The sequence below is a fragment of the Rhinoraja longicauda genome, chromosome 3 (assembly GCF_053455715.1).
Source record: "Rhinoraja longicauda isolate Sanriku21f chromosome 3, sRhiLon1.1, whole genome shotgun sequence".
NCBI lineage: Eukaryota > Metazoa > Chordata > Chondrichthyes > Rajiformes > Arhynchobatidae > Rhinoraja > Rhinoraja longicauda.
In genome coordinates, this window is record NC_135955.1 from 40,433,245 (window position 1) to 40,450,298 (window position 17,054).

The 17,054-nt window shown below is 44.6% G+C and overlaps 1 protein-coding gene across 1 annotated transcript in view; it reads left to right on the forward strand.

The window, feature by feature from the left end:
- The window catches only part of LOC144592373 (paired box protein Pax-5-like), a 193,540-nt gene that overhangs the window by 108,936 nt on the left and 67,550 nt on the right, over positions 1-17,054 (forward strand). The gene's annotated exons all lie outside the window — the stretch shown is intronic.

The following is a 17,054-nucleotide window of genomic DNA, read 5'->3' on the forward strand; positions in this document are numbered from 1 at the left end:
TTCTAAAGGTACGTTCTTTCATTCTGAGGCTATGCCCTCTGGTTCTAGACTCTCCCACTAGTGGAATCATCTTCTCCACATCCACTATATCCAGGCCTTTTACTATTCAGTAAATTTCAATGATGTTCCCCCTCATCCTTCTAAACTCCAGCACATTCAGGCCCAGAGTTGTCACACGCTCATCATATGTTAACTCAATCATCCCCAGGACCATTCTCATAAACCTCCTCTGGACCCTCTCCAATGCCAGCACATCCTTCCTAAGATATGGGACCCAGAACTGCTCCAAATGCGGAAGATCAGTGCCTAATCAGTGCCTCAGCATTATATCCCTGTTTTTGTATTCTAGTCCTCCAAAAATAAATGCTAGCATTGCATTTGCCTTCCTTACTACCAATTCAACTTATAAATTAACCTTTTGGGAATCCTACACCAACACTCCCAAGTCCCTTTGCACACCTAGAAACATAGAAAATAGGTGCAGGAGGAGGCCATTCAGCCCTTTGAGCCAGCACCGCCATTAATTGTGATCATGGCTGATCATCCACAATCAGTAACCTGTGCCCAACTTCTCCCCATATCCCTTGATTCCACTAGCCCCCAGAGCTCTATCTAACTCTCTCTTAAATTCATCGTGACTTGGCCTCCACTGCCCTCTGCGGCAGAGAATTCCACAAATTCACAACTCTCTGAGTGAAAAAGTTCCTTCTCACCTCAGATTTAAATGGCCTCCCCTTTATTCTAAGACTGTGGCCCCTGGTTCTGGACTCCCCCAACATTGGGAACATTTTTTCTGCATCTAGCTTGTCCAGTCCTTTTATAATTTTATATGTCTTTATAAGATCCCTTCTCATCCTTCTAACCTCCAGTGAATACAAGCCTAGTCTTTTCAATCTTTCCCCATATGACAGTCCCGCCATCCCAGGGATCAATCTCGTGAACCTACGCTGCACTGCCTCAATTACAAGGATGTCCTTCCTCAAATTAGACCAAAACTGTACACAATACTCCAGATGTGGTCTTACCAGGGCCCTATACAACTGCAGAAGAACCTCTTTACTCCTATACTGAAATCCTCTTGTTATGAAGGCCAACATAACATTAACTTTCTTCACTGCCTGCTGTACCTGCACGCCAACTTTCAGTGACTGGTGTACAAGGAGCTGATTTCTGAATCCTCTCCCCATTTAGAAAATAGTCTATGCCTTATTCCTACTACCAAAATGCATGACTACACACTTTGCTATGATGTATTCCATCTGCCACTTCTTTGCCCACTCTCCCAACCTGTCCAAGTCCCTGCTTTCTCTACACTATCTGCCCCTCTACCTACCTTTGTATCATCCTATGATCCCTTTAGCAGTAAGAAATAGATTTAACTCCTTGAATATGTGGACACACTGTCCCACGCAACTGTATCTACAGATACACAGAAATGCAGAGTGATGCACAGGCATGCACTAGCTTGTATACGCAGATATACAAATCTACTCATGAAGTTGGAAACACGGATACATGGACTCAAAAACATACAGATAAATGGACACTTGTGCATGGAATAGAAACACAAATGTTCATACATTGAGATATATTCAATCAATTGAAATACAATAAGACACAAACATACAAAGGCACAGTAGGCAATATTCTCAAACCTATTCACTTACATACAAGCAATTGCTCTCATGCACAGACTGATTAACATGGACATTAAAAAAAGTTGCCTTGCACTGGGGCTTTTTTAATTTTAGCTGTTAGTAATTAAAACTGGCAGCTGATAACCTTGCACGTGCTCAGTGCTGGAAACCAAGGCAGAATTTTCCCTCATCGCCTTGAATGCACGTTTAACAGAACAAACTGTGCTATGGTATGATATAATATACAAGGTGCCAAGTGCTCTCACTTGCATTCAGACTCGTGGATAAAGGGGGACATATCACATGTGATTTCAATGTTGCTTTTGTTTCACACCCTGTGTATTGCTTTTCAGAACTGAACTCAAAATTATCAAACTCAACGATAAAACTTTAATTGTGGCTCTGCTGCATTAGTTTGATACACATTGTGATTTTGTTCTTGTCAACTGCTTAATACGTAATCAGGACAAAAATAATCTAAAAGTTTATGTAATAAAAGGACAATCCACAGACTGATAACTTCGTGATTCAAGATTTTTTGCGATGTTTCTACAAAGTTTATTGTACATTTAGATGTGAAGTGTTACATGAGCAGGTCCATTGTATGTCAGATTGAAGAGATGATGGGATTGTTAGGTTTTCCTGATACAAACAGTTTTAAATACTTAAAGGAAGAAACATATTAATCAGTCTGTGAATGTACTAACAACAGTTCTTATTTGTACTCTCAGTTCCTGCAATGCTTTGGAAATGCCCCTACTCCTGCTTCTTGCCATTACCCCATTCTCTTTCCCCTGCCTTTCATAGTCATGCAGTTGGTTATCTCATCCTAGCTCTGGAATTCCCAAATCCTATTTGATTCTGATGCCTGTTCCATGGCTTAATATCCCTGTCATTGGTTGGTTGTCAAATTGTGTTTGGTTGTGTTCCTGTGAATAGGTTTTACTCCACCAGAGGCCCTATATAAATGCAAGTTAATTTTATTGATCAGTGATCTGATGAGCTGTGTTGCATTCTCTCCCTGTTTTAAACTGAAATAAGTCATCCCAAATGGGTGGAAGGTTGAAGATTTACCACTTTACCAAGTAAACTGGCAAACCTTTTTGTTGAGAACCATTGATGGAATGCATGAAAATACATGGGATGTACTACTTGTGAGGCTATCCATTTTGTATGGGGAGGCTCAATCATACAATATTTTGCTAATACTGTAAACTCCAAGAGTACAGCACAGTGGCGCAACAGTAGAGTTGCTGCCTTGCAGCACCAGAGACTTGGATATTATCCTGAGTATGGGAGCGATCCGCACAGAGTTTGTATGTTCTCCTGGTTTCCTCCAGGTGCTCCGAATTCCTCCCACATTCCAAAGATGTGTAGGTTTGTAGGTTAATTGGCTTCTGCAAATTGTTTCTAGTGTGTAGGATAGAGCTAGTATATGGGTAGGAAAATAACTGCAGATGCTGGTACAAATCGAAGGTATGACAAAATGCTCGAGTAACAGCAGGTCAGGCAGCATCTCTGGAGAGATGTTTTGGATCGAGACCCTTCTTCAGGCTGACTAGTATATGACTAGTATCGGACTAGTATATGGGTGATCGCTGGTTGGCACGGGCTTAACGGGCTGAAGGGCCCATTTCTACACTGTATCTGTAAACTAAACTAAGTAGCTTAGAGAGAAGCTTTTCAAAGTAGGTGCTATTTTTTTTCACTGATTTGTAGAAAAAGGAAGTCTGATATTCATTGTGAAGTTCATCAATGTGCATATAGAAAAGTATGGTCCAGGGAACTGGGAGAGTATGGAAGTTGTTTGAACTTTTAATGATTTGTAGAGTTACTGGCAAATATAATTTTCAATAACTTTCAATATAAGCCACAGAAACCTTTTAGAGTGAGCTTGGAAATTATACACAAGTGGCAGAATAATGCAAATTGGCACTTTGGAAAAGGAAATGAGCTACCCTGGTACTGAATGTCAGGTCAAAGTCAAAAGAGAATTGAAATGTTAGTTTGCCTTTGACACGCAATGTGCCCAATAAATGCATAACAGTTAACAAAGCCAATAGGAAAGTGAAATACATCAAGACAAAACTGAAGATGTTAAGAGTGTTAATGGTAAATTGTACTGAGCTCAGGTTTCACCACGCATTGTTCACTGAGTCTGCTTTTGTCACCGAGACACCAGATTGGAAAGAAGAGCCATGGGACTGATATGCAGTTTCAGTTTCGGAGCTGAGAAGTGTTTTTAAATAAGTCTTTCCGAGAATGTCAGCATTGTGAAAAGGTTAGTTTTTATTGTCCTTACTGATTGGTAACTCAACTTTCACTGTACCTTAATTGGTACATGTGACAATAAACTGACTTTGACCTTGAATCCTTGATTGCCAGTTAGTTGTTGGAAATTTTGAAATGGTTTAGTGAAACTAAGTGTTTTGTTTGAATACAGTGTTGACCTGACAACCTTGTTAGCCTGAGACTGCAGTCACATGCAGGCCAAACTAGGTAAGATTCTATGAGGGGGCGAAATGGGTTTCTACAACATGCCAACAGCTTCATAGTTACATGTAATGATATCAGTTTTTTCCCCAGATTTGTTCAGGCTCTGAATTTGTTTGTACTCATGGATGACATGCTCAGTAATGTATTTACCTGTCAAATGAATGTGTGCTTATGTACTCATGACATGCCTTCAGAAGACAAACACATGGGGTGCCATAGTGGTGCAGCTGGTAGAGTTGTTGCCTCAAAGCACCAGAGACCCGGGTTCGATCCTGACCTCTGGTGCTGTCTGTGTGGCGTTGGCAAGTTTTTCCTCTGTGACTGCTTGGGTTTCCTTCATGGGCTCTGGTTTTCCCCCACATCCCAAAGATGTGAGGGTTTGTAGTTTAATTGGCCTCTGTCAATTGCCGGTAATCTCTATCGTGTAGATGCGAAAGTGGGATAATATAGAACTAGTGTGAACTTGTTGGGCTGAAGGACCCGTTTGCATCTCTATCTCTAAACTAAACTAAACTAAACCAAACAAAATCCTGGTTTTCATACATCACACGTCAAGAGCACAACTAATTCAAGCACCAACAATCAACAGTCAAGGCTGTAGCACAGAAACATGCACTAGGGGAATATCACCATCAATTACAGAGGCAGCATAAGAAATGGTGCAGGGGAGCTCCTGGCAATTTTGGTGCAGGGCTAGTTTTCAGAGGATTGTACTTTGGTGCCAGGCACGTGCTTTAGCCAAGCCCACACCAAAGAGAGGCAAAACATGGAAAAATTCTGTCGTTAAAACTTGGCAAGGGATTCTGCTTCAACATGGCAGAGAGCCTTTGATTTATATTGCTGTCAATGTTTTGGAGCTGTAAGGTACAATTGTGGCTGGGTTCAACGTCCACTGGCTGGTCTGAAGCAGGGGCAGCGTGCTGATGTTGCAGTTGGTACACCTGGCTCACAGCTCCACCAAACCATTCTTACTTCAGTTGCTATCAGTGTGGAGTTTGCACGTTCTCCCTGTGACCACATGGGCTTCTGCTGGGTGTTCCAGATTCCTCCTGCATCGCTTGGTTGGAAAGTTAATAGGTTACTGTAAGTTACCTCTTGCATAGATGGCTGGTGGCAAAATTAGAGCAGGGGTAATAATGAGCATCTTGGATTGAATAGGTTGCAGGGAAATAAGTGAGGGGAAATGAGACTGATGTGATTACTGTGGGAGCCAATAGAGACTCAATGGCTTTCCTCATGTTGTAAGGAAATATGAAGATTAACAGGAAACATGAAGCTGTCGGCATTTGGTTGATTGCCCTTTTGTTGTCAATGCACAATGACCAAGGTTTAAGGTGAGAGGGGGGGGAGATTTAATAGGAACCTGAGGGATAACATTTTCACACAGGATGGTGGGTATATGGAACAAGCTGCTAGGGGAGGTAGTTGAGGCAGGTACATTATCAACATTTAGAAGATGAATACATGGATAGGAAATGTTTCGAGGGATATGGGCATGTAGGACTAGTATAGACTGGGCATTTTGGTCGACAAGGGCACGTCGGGCCAGCGGACCTGTTTCTGTGCTGTACCAATGAGCAAAATACTGGTCAACCAGCATGTGCTGCTGTACATGGGCATTAGAAATTACAGGTAGTGATAGCTTTGAGCCAATGACAAATTATCAGATCACCTTGGGTTTAAGCATGCCCATGTTCTGCCTATTCTCAGCCAGTAGGGAGGTTTTTATGGGTGGCACAGTGGTAACCACGTGGATTTTCGCTGGGTGCTCCGGATTCTCCCACACTCCAAAGGCGTACAGACTTGTAGGTTAATTGGCTTCTTTAAATTGTAAATTGTCCATAGTGTGTAGGTTAATGCTTGTGTATAGGGTGATCGCTGGTCAACATGGACTCAGTGGGCCAAAGGGCTTGTTTCCACACTATATCTTAAACTCCAAAGTCTAAAGAAACACCAGCTGCAACATACAAAGTAGCCACTGGGACTCAGTGAAAATTACCCCATCAACTTTAGAAAACTCAATGACAGCAATTTTCTTAAAATATTTCATGCATTCTGGGCAATTTGGTTTTCTTCTTGTGCAAATAGTGTGTTTGTGCAAGCAATAAAGGACTCCAGCTCTGTCTGTTTGGTTGATGACTTGGAAAGTTGGATGTTTTGCGTATTCCTGGGCATGGTTCTGTGCCACTGAAACACTGATGCTCTGGAACTGGGGATGTTTTTATTCAGTTGTCCCTGAGTACTTGCAAGCTGCAGCTACTCTTCTTGTTACAAAGACTCCTGAATCCTCCATCTATAGAGATCCTCTCCTGCCTCAGCATCACCTTTGCACTGGGTGCCCCACAAGCCAAAATTGCTAACGTTCAATTCCTTGTTGACATCAGTCAAACTGACTGTGTCTTCCTTGGAATTTTAAACTATAAATTTCATTTGGTGTCTGTATATGTCTTGGAGTTGTTCATTCAAATGCCCAGAGTAGCACTTTCTGACCTGTTTTAATGGCGGCTCTGTGATACAGCAGTAGAGCCACTGCCTTACAGCGCCAGAGTCCCGTGTTCGATTCTGACTACGGGTGCTGTCTGTGCAGAGTTTGTCTGTTCTCCCTCTGAACACGTGGGTTTTCTCTGGGTGCTCCGGTTTCCTCCCACGTTCCAAAGATGTACAGGTTTGTAGATTAATTGGGTTTGGTAAATTGTAAAAAATTGTCCCTAGTGTGTAGGATAGTGTTAATGCACGGGGTGACTGCTGGTAGGTGCAGACTTGGTAGACCAAAGTGCACTGTATCTCTAAAGTCTAAAGATAGGCAATAACACTTAAGACAACCTAAGTCAGAGAACATAGACCAGAGAATATTCATCACAGGGACCAGCCTTTTGGCCCGTAATGTCTGTGCCAAGCCCACATCTTATCTGCCTGAAAATAATCCATATCCCACCATTCCCTGAATATCAATGGGCCTATCTAAAAGTCCTTTAAATGCCACTATTATTTCTGCCTCAGCCACCACCCCTGGCAGCATATTCCAGCCACTCGCCATCCTCTATTTAAAAACACTTGGCCGCCTGCACATCTCCTTCACACTTTGCCACTTTCACTTTAAAGATATGCCCTCTAGTATTAGATTTGTTTCCCCCATCCTGGGAAAAATGTTCTGACTGTCGACCCAATCAATGCATCTCATCATTTAAAATATTTCTATCAGGTCCACCCTCAAAACTCCAGCATTCCAAACATACCAAGTATGCCGAACCTCTCCCTGTAGTTAAAACCCCCTAATCCATGTGTCATTCTTGTAAACCTTCTTTGGATTCTCTCAAGTCTCCATGTAATTCCTGTAATGACAACCAGAACTGCACGCAATACTCCAAATGCGGCCTTACCAAGCCCAATAAAGCTGCATCATGACTTCTTGATTCTAAAAACCAATGCAGGCAAGCTTACCATATGCCTTCTTTACCACTCTATCTACTTGTGTTGCTACTTTCAGGGAGTGATAGACCTGGATCTCAAGATCCCTTTGTACTACAATGATGTACACTTCTCTTTTTATACAGTATATTTGTATATTTTCCCCTTACATTTGACCTCCCAAATTTCTCCTCACTCTTGCTCGAATTAAGTCATAAGGAATAGAAGTAGAATTAAGACATTCAGCCCATCAAGTCTACTCTGCCATTCGATCATGGCTGATCTATCTCTCCCTCCTTCCTCACTCACTCTCTCTCGGTCCCTCCTAACCCCATTCTCCTGCCTTCTCCCCATAACCTATGACACCTGTACACCATAACCTCTGACACCTGAATTAAACTCCAGCCGCTCATTTCTGTAGCTGATCTATATCCCACAGTATACTTTGACAGCTTTTCTCACAGTCCACGAACCCAGCAATGTTGGTGTAATCTGAAAATTTACTAACCAACCCCTCTACATTTTTGTCCAAGTCATTTATATTTATCGCAAACAGCAGACGTTCCAGCACAGTTCCCTGTGGAACTCCACTGGTCACAGACCTCCAGTCTGAATATTTTCCTTCCACTACAACCCACTGCCTTCTATCAATAAGCCAATTATGAATCCATGCAACCAAGTCACTGTTAATATCATACATCTAAATCTTCTGGATCAGCCTACCATGGAGGACTTTATCACACGCCTGACTATAAATCCATGTAGACAACATCCACTGCCCTATCCTCATCAATCACCTTTATCACCTCCTCAAACAGAACTCGATCAAGTTAGTAAGACCCAGTCTGCCACATACAAAGCCATGCTGGCTGTCCCTAATTAACCCATTCCCTACCAAATGGGAGTAAATCCTATCTCAAAGAGTCCTCTCCAGAAGCTTCCCTACCACTGACGTGAGGCTCACCGGTCTATAATTCCCTGGAGTCTCTCTTCTTCTCTCATAGACATAGAAACATAGAAAATAAGTGCAGCACTGCCATTCATTGTGATCATGGCTGATCATCCACAACCAGTAACCTGTGCCCAACTTTTCCCCATACCCCTTGATTCCACTAGCCCCCAGAGCTCTATCTAACTCTCTCTTAAATTCATCCAGTGATTTGGCCTCCACTGCCCTCTGTGGCAGAGAATTCCACAAATTCACAACTCTGGGTCAAAAAAGTTCCTTCTCTCCTCAGTTTTAAATGGCCTCCTCTATATTCTAAGACTGTGGCCCCTGGTTCTGGACTCCCCCAACATTGGGAACATTTTTCAATAAATGAATGAAAATGGCTATTCTCCAGTGCTCCAGGACCTCGCCTGAGGCTAGAAAAGACACAAAGATCTTTGGCAAGGCCCCCACAATCTCTTCTCTTGCCTCCCTCAATAACCTGGGATAGATCCCATCAGGCCCTGGGGATTTACCCACCTTAATGCTCTTCAAGAACACCAACGCTCCCCCTTCTTTATTTTAGATGGCCCTTGTGTATTGGTATTCTCCACAGTGATCTCAGTGTTCTTCATGTCCTTCTCCTTGGTGAGAACAGATGCAAAGTACTCGTTTAGTAACTTGCCTACACCCCCTGACTCCAACCTCAAATTTTCTCCTTGAGCAGTCCGATCGTCTCCCTGGTTACCCTCATATTTTAATGAAGCTATAAATATCCTTGGGTTTTTCTTTAATCTGACACACCAAAGCCATTTTGTGGCTCCTTTTGGATCTTCTAATTACCTGCTTGCTTTATATATTTTTTCTACTTGCTTTATATTTCTCAAAGGCTCCGTCTGATTTCATCATCTTAAATTTTACATACACTTCCTTTTTCTTTTTGATATATTTACAACCTCTTTGGTCATCCAAAGTTCCCTTACTTTGCCATCCTTATCCTCCAGTGATTGGAACATGCTGGTCCTGAAATTTGATCAACTGACCTTTCAATGACTCCTGCATGTCAGATGCGGACTGCTCCCAATGCCCCCACCCTGAGCTCCTGCCTAATAACTTGGTAATTTGCCTTACTCCAATTTAGTACCTTTCCACAAGATCCAGATTCATCACTATTCAAAATCATCTCAAACGTTATGGAGTTGTGACCACAAGTCGTTGGAATCAGGCATGTGAAACAAGGCCAACAATTCCAGCCATGACTGAATAGCTGTTGTATGATTTACTTTATGCAGTCTGGAGTTGGGTTGAGGTCAGATTTAGAGTGAGGACTGAGAGGAGGGAGAGGGTCATGGATGAGAAGGCCAAAAGGTGATGCCTTGATCTTTGCTGGATGGTGCTGAAAGGATTGGGTGGGGGGGGGGGGGGGGGGGGTGGTATATAACCTACCTGGGAGGTGACATACAGTTTATGGGGACTGGAAATCAAGGCTTTCATTGATAAGTTTGGACTTTTGGAGATTGGTGAGTCAGTGATGGATTTTGAGCCAGGAGATTCTTGGTGCCCAGTTGGTTGGGTGGTTGGGACCTGGGCAGCTCGTGGTTGTAAATTTTAGATTTTTGGGGAATTGAGGTGAAGGAGAGTTGGGAGGCTTGGAGCTGGGGGTAAAACAATAAGATCATTAGGTGAGGTAAGGGATGGTTGTTGGTACCTTGGTGTGGGGTGAAGCCCAGAGGATAATGGGTAAGTAAAGAGCTTTGCCCAAGTGGGTTCCAAGTCCAGAGAAGTGCAATGAAAACCTGGTTGTTCTGAGTGACCGATGATGATCACTCCCAGAACGATGTGGTCTAATTTACCAGCAGTGCTTCGAAAGGAACAAGTATGACTCCTATCAAGAAGCACCTGGTTGAATTCCAATGTGACACAAAATGTCCCAAAAAAGTACAAGGGTGTTGCACTAAAATATATGCTGCTCTGTGGTTGAGTTTCTAAATGTGTGTCTTTCCTGCTTACCAAATACTTTAGTGTAGCAAATTGCTTTCACTCCTCCACTGCTGGCTTCTCATCACGTCAGTGTTTTCCGTGAATTAGTAGCTGATGCACTGACTATTTAATGAAGGTGTCAGAGGATCCCCTCTATTTGTGGAGATTAATAATTAAAGAGAAGTAAGGGGAGACAAGGGGGTTCCCAGAGGCTACCGTGGAGGAGTTGCCTCCACTGCTGTGTTGCATCTGAGTTACAATCATGGAGAAGGAGTCGGGGCAACAGCAGTCCACATTACAACCAACCAACTAACCTTTTCTGAGGCTTCCTCAATTCTATCTTGGTGAAATTAACCATAGCATGATACTGACTGAGATATTAACTGTAAATCTGTGTTTGTCCATTAAGAATCTGTGAGGCATTGACCTAGAAACATAGAAACATAGAAAATAGTTGCAGGAGGAGGCCAATCAGCCCTTCAAGCCAGCATTGCCATTCATTATGATCATGGCTGATCATCCAAAATCAGTACCCCGTTCCTGCCTTTTCCCCATATCCCTTGATTCCGTTAGGCTTTAGAGGGTGATGTTCATTTAATTGCAGGTATGCACAGTGCATGGAATAGCTAAAAATCCCAGAACCTTTCACTTAAGGGTTCAGCCAGTCTGAAGCTTGAGATTGTGGTAATATTTGGCTGGTAAATTCTAATGCGGGATGTTTTTTCGTAAGGGCCAAAACAGATTATACATTAGCTTCCAGCATTAGTGCAATGTAAATAACCAAATCTCTCAACTTGTGCTGTTACATGCTGAATGAAAGAAATGGACAATCAGAGGACTCGCAATAACCCTTAGTTCTTGCCGCACTCGTACGCTTTCTTACCATTTGCAAGGCAATGACATCCACATGCTGTGTAAATGCTGCAGTCAGCACTCTCCCAGCCTCTGATTGTTACTAATTACTGCCAGATACAGTTCCCTGGCTCAGCGTGCTGACTTCAGCTCCCTCCCATCAGTTTGAAAGGACAAAGTGACAATGAAATTGACACTTCAGCAGTGTTCTCCAATACAGCGCTGTGGAAATTGACAACCCCGCAGCCAGCTTAGAGTTTAACTGGCCGAGGAGTCAGTTTGCATTAAGACCCAGGGACCAACGCAATCAAACTGTCGACTGGCTGCTCAGCAATGTGCAGATGAAACTTCTGAGCTTAGTGAAATCTGACACGAGCTTTATGGTTTTAGAAAAAATAAGTGTAGTTTGTTGATAATTGTTCGATCTTCTGAATTGTTTTCATTGACTTACTGAGGAAGACAGTGTGCGTCTGAGTAGACTGGGCCTTCGGAATCCACCTGCAAGATGTTAACTCTTTGTTTTAATCGGTTTAATGAATGAAGAAGAATGATACAGCAGCTGGAATTAATTGCAACATAGATTTCTCTTATCATATAACTATAATAGCCCCTTGTGTATTTATCCAATGCATCCATTTTCAGAGTGGTGTTGAAGTGAAGCTGTTTATTGGCTGTGTATGGGGAATTTTATTGGGGAATAGTGCTTCAGTTGAGGGCCTGGCTATCTGATCCTCTTTCAGGATGTGTAGCAGGGCCGGATTAAGCGTGCGGGTCCCGTGGCGTATGTAAAAAAGGGGCCCTAAATACGGGGCAAGGTGACGTCACCGCTCGCGCCCCAGCTGACCTCACCCAGCCAGCGGCCACGTGCTCCTGCGTCATCAATGGCGACCGTCCAGGCCGGGAGGTGGGTTGCTATGCAACCTCTGTTAGGCGGCGCCTGGGCCTACAGTGTCTGGAGGTAGACACAAAATGCTGGAGTAACTCAGCGGGTCAAGCAGCATCTCGGGAGAGAAGGAATGGGTGACGTTTCGGGTCGAGACCCCTCCGAAGTGAGAAGGTCTCGACCCGAAACACCACCCATTCCTTCTCTCCAGAAATGCTGCCTGACCCACTGAGTTACTCCAGCATATTGTGTCTTCCTTCAATTTAAACCAGCATGTGCAGTTTTTTTCCTACCCTTCTGAAGTGTAGGAAACCTTCCGTCACCCCTCTTCTGGCTGGACCTCCATGAGACGCTTGTCTCTTGGGAGCCATAGAGGTGGGAGAGCCAGGCCTGGTGCCGGGAGCTGCTGGAGCCAGGGCCTGGACATGACCAGGTAACCTGAGGTGGGCCGGGGGAAGGGTGGCAGCAGCAGCAGCGGTGGTGAGGCCGGGCGTAGGTGGAGGCCGAGGCCTAGACCTGGCACTGGGCCTGCCCTTGGCTCCCCCGTCCCCCCTCCTCTCCCCGCCAGCTCAGCGCCTCTCCCATGCCACCAAGAGTCCAGTGGCGTCGGCGCAGCAACATGCTCTGGCCCCTCGAAAGCTGTCAGTGGGAGAGCCGCCGCTGTCTACCCACCGCACTGAATATCCCCGCACCGGGACAGGACTCTTCCTTTCCCCCCCCAACCTGGGTGGTCCCGTACGAGACAAGCCAATTTAGCCCAAAATACGGGATGTCCCGGCTAATACGGGACAGTTGGCAACCCTAGTTAGCTTACACTGCCTGGGCCTACAGTGTCGGGGCCTACAGCGGCTAAACGTTTCTCTTATTATAATATTGCCTGTCCGATTGGGTGTTTCCAGCATTTTTTACATTTTTATTTCATATTTCAAGCATCTTAGTTTTCACTGCATTTCAATCTCAAATTTGAATCGGTGTAAAAAAAATGACAAAGTTACAAAGCACGGCGGCTCCTCCTTTTGTTCCCCCGCCCCCCACAGCGATCTCCCCCACGCCGGGACCTCCATTGTTCTTAACCTCTCTCCCCTCACTGTGGTCCTCCACGCTCTCATCAACCGTTGACCAAGGGTCGACCCACGAGGCATCGCCGCGGTGGCGGCCCCATCGTCGCGAGGCTTCGCCGCTGTCGAGGCCTCACTTCACGCCTCTGTAGCGTCAACCCGTGACTGGGCTCCGTCGGCCGCTTCGTCCGACCCGGGCTTCTACTCGTGAGGCCCCGGCCTGGCCCAGACCTGGGCATCTACGTGGCGATCCGGGAAACATCGATCCGGGGACCACAGTCCGCGGCGTCGCGATAAAGGCCTCAGGTCGCGTTCCCAGTCCACAGCCGTGGCCTGTCGGGAGGTTGCGTGTCGGAAGAAGCTGCAAATGCTGATTTACACCGAAGATAGACACAGAATGCTGGAAAAACTCAGCAGGATCTCTGGAGCAAAGGAATGCGTGATGTTTCGGATCGAGACCTATCTTCAAACCAGAGGTGCCGGAGCAGCGCTGCAATCCTGGTGGGGGGGGGGGTCTGTGTCTCAGGTTTGGCGGTTGGGCGGTGAGGAGCCGGCTGCCCATTGGTCCGTGCAGCCCCGCCGCCAACACATTCTAACCGTGGCAGTTGGGGACTGGCGCACGCAACACAGCGCGGGGCCCTCGAAAGCGTGGGGCCCGTGGCAAATGCTACTTTTGCTACTATGTTAATCTGGCCCTGATGTATAGGAAGGAACTGCAGATGCTGGTTTACACTGAAGGTAGACACAAAATGCTGGAGTAACTCAGCAGTCAGGCAGCATTTCTCGTGAAAATTGATTGGTGACATTTCGGGTCGGGACCCTTCTTCAGACACCGAAATGTCACCAATTCCTTTTCTCCAGAGATGCTGCCTGACCTGCTGAGTTACTCCAGCGTTTTGTGTCTATCTTCTGTGTAAACCAGCATCTGCAGTTCCTTCCTACACTGTACCAGCAAATTAGAGTTATGTTATGTCATTTTATTGGTTGTGCATTGGATGAGACCTCCTCCAGAATGATTTGCGTAGCAATACCAAATGTATCCTGTTCTTATCAATAGTAATGTGTGTGCGACAGGCAGGTCGTTCTTACCCTTGGTGCCTCTGTGTGGGGTCAGGTCGTTCTTACCCTTGGTGCCTCTGTGTGGGGTCAGGTCGGAGAAAGGGGAAATTTGAAGTCCGAGGGCTTGGATTTGATTCAGATTGGCTGTGGTCAGGTCATATTCAGGGTTGTGTTTTAATTTTGAATGTGAGCAAACCCCTCCTGGATGCAAATGTCAATTAACTTCCACTTGATATGGTTGATAATGCTGACACATTAAGGGAAGGCTTGACATAAACCAAGAAAAAGGGATATGGTGACAATTACAAATAGAAAGCAGGAGGCTCATGTTGTGCTGAAGCCCCAGCAATGACCACATGGGACAGATAGTCTGTTTCCATACTGTGGATTATATGTTGCTGACACTTCAAAAAGTCAACTGTATTTAAAGAAAGGCAAGGAATTCTCTAACTGGCACCTGCTAGCCAACATAAGGATTTTTATCAATGTTATTCTTATATAAATGTCTTCAGCCCATTGGAGACATAAGAGACGGCAAATGTTGGGAGCAACAGACTTCTCCATACTAATTGCTAACTTCTACATACTAACACGCATTCTACATTCGGGACATCTTGTCCCACCACTTCCCATCACCTATTTCTACCAGCTATCTTCAGGGGTGCAGTGCTACTGGAGCTCACTGGAGCGCCGCTCCGGCACGTTTGTTTAAAAAACCCCCAAAATAAACAGCGGGGAATTTAACAGTGGCCGCACCGGCACCAGTGACAACTCTGGCACCTAAAAAATTAGCACTGCAACACTGGCTATCTTACCTATCTACCAGCTATGATCCAAATGGTCATCCGAACACTTTCCCTCTACAGATGCTGCCTGACTCATCGAGTTCCCCCAGCACTGATCAAACTGCACTGCTTGTCCTCACTAAGATCTTCTTTTGGTTGTCGCGAGTCTCTGCATTTTTCTCCTGTCCTTCATTTTTCCCTCGCTGTCTCATCAGAGTAAATATGAAATCTACTTATTTGACAATGCTTTTGATCACCTCTCCTAATACCTCATTTGACTTTATTCACATTTTCATGTGAATATGCTTTACATGGTTTTGGGCTGTTTTAGAATGTTAAATGCAATGTCGTATGTGCTAATTAATGTTAAACCTTGTTGCCAGATCTTCCATGTGCAGAGCATTGTTTTTATGTGTAATTTAGTAGAATTATAACAAAAATCTGATAACAAAACACAGTTGCATATTCTGTGGTAAATACATCTGGATTTTTGTTCCATGTCATCCACATAGGGCCATTAGAGTTTGTGCAGTGAAGTCAAATGCCCACAATGCTTATTTTAACTGTATTATTCAGATAATGCTCACGAGTGTAAAAACTTTGTACTTTGAGGCAGGTCATGAAGCTGAGGCATTCTCTTTCCTCGGGGTAGATTCTTCTTTAAAATCTTGCTTTGAATCCACACCTAGCTCCAATAATATTTTGCCTATCCCTCAGTTCCCTCCCCAAAACCCTTTCTCCCCAAACCCTTTCTCCATTTATCTTCTCAAACAGCACCCACCCTAGGTCAGCTTTTTCCAGCCCTGCCCCTTATCTCTCCACTGATCATCTTCCAAATCCTCCTCATTATCCATCAATCTCCCTTATCCTCAATCTCTCTTCCCGCCCTCCACATGACTGTACCTCCACCTAAAACAATCCCCTTTCGCAACCTCTGCCCAACTAAGTTCCTCTACGACTGCCACTGGCTCCAATGGCCCATGGAAGAAATGTCTGTGCGCAAGTTTTAATATTTTAACATCTATTCCTGGCACCTTGTTTGCACTGAAATATCACTGCTGAGGTGGGAGGAACCTTGCAGGAAACCAGTGCCTTAGCACCCACGGGCAAATATGTTTCCTCTTTTCTTGGTGGGTCTTTTGTACTCCCCAGCATTTTTTCCAGTAAAACTCCCCCACATTGTATTAACAGCTGTGTAACATGCAAATTTCAAATGCAGTGATATTTTCGATACTGTTTTGAAAAGTCACTTTTCTTATTTACTTGCAGAACAACCACCACAAACTAACCATATTTCCTCTGAAACTGTGCTATTTAAAGGTCCACAGATCAAACTGCTCTCTTTGTCCTCACTAAGATCTTTTGACCTCCTGCAAACTCAAGTACAATCTCATATTTTGCTCATTTGATTGTGGAGGTCAGTGCCATTGATATGCTCAGCCTTGATATGACCATTCCTGTATACTCCTGATGATCCCTTCTCCATCACTCAGTTTATGGTTATTGCTGCAATGGGGAGGTCATGTAGTCTCCACACTCGAGGGCGGAATAACAAACAAAATGCTGGAGTAACTCAATGAGTCAGGCAGCATCTGTGGAGGGAATGAACAGACTACCTTTTTGGTCAGGATATTTCCTTAGACTGATGGAGTAGGGAGGAGAAAGCTGGAAAAGTGTGGTGGAGGTGCGGGGCAAAGCCTGGCAAGTTATAGGGTGGATAGAGGGAAAGGTTGAGGGGTGATTTGCAGATAGATGGAGTTCTTTCCCTCCTTCTTAAGCACATCCCCGACCCCACCATCTCCCTGTGCCCCATTTTTCTTTTATATCTGCGCTTTCCCCTCTTTCCTGTCTCCCTCCTCCCATATACCTCCCTCCAGCTTTGCATTTCACTCCTTATCTTGCATCCTTTTATCTTTTCATCTCCACCTTTGTCACTTAATCCACCCACTTGCCAATCATCCCCTCCTT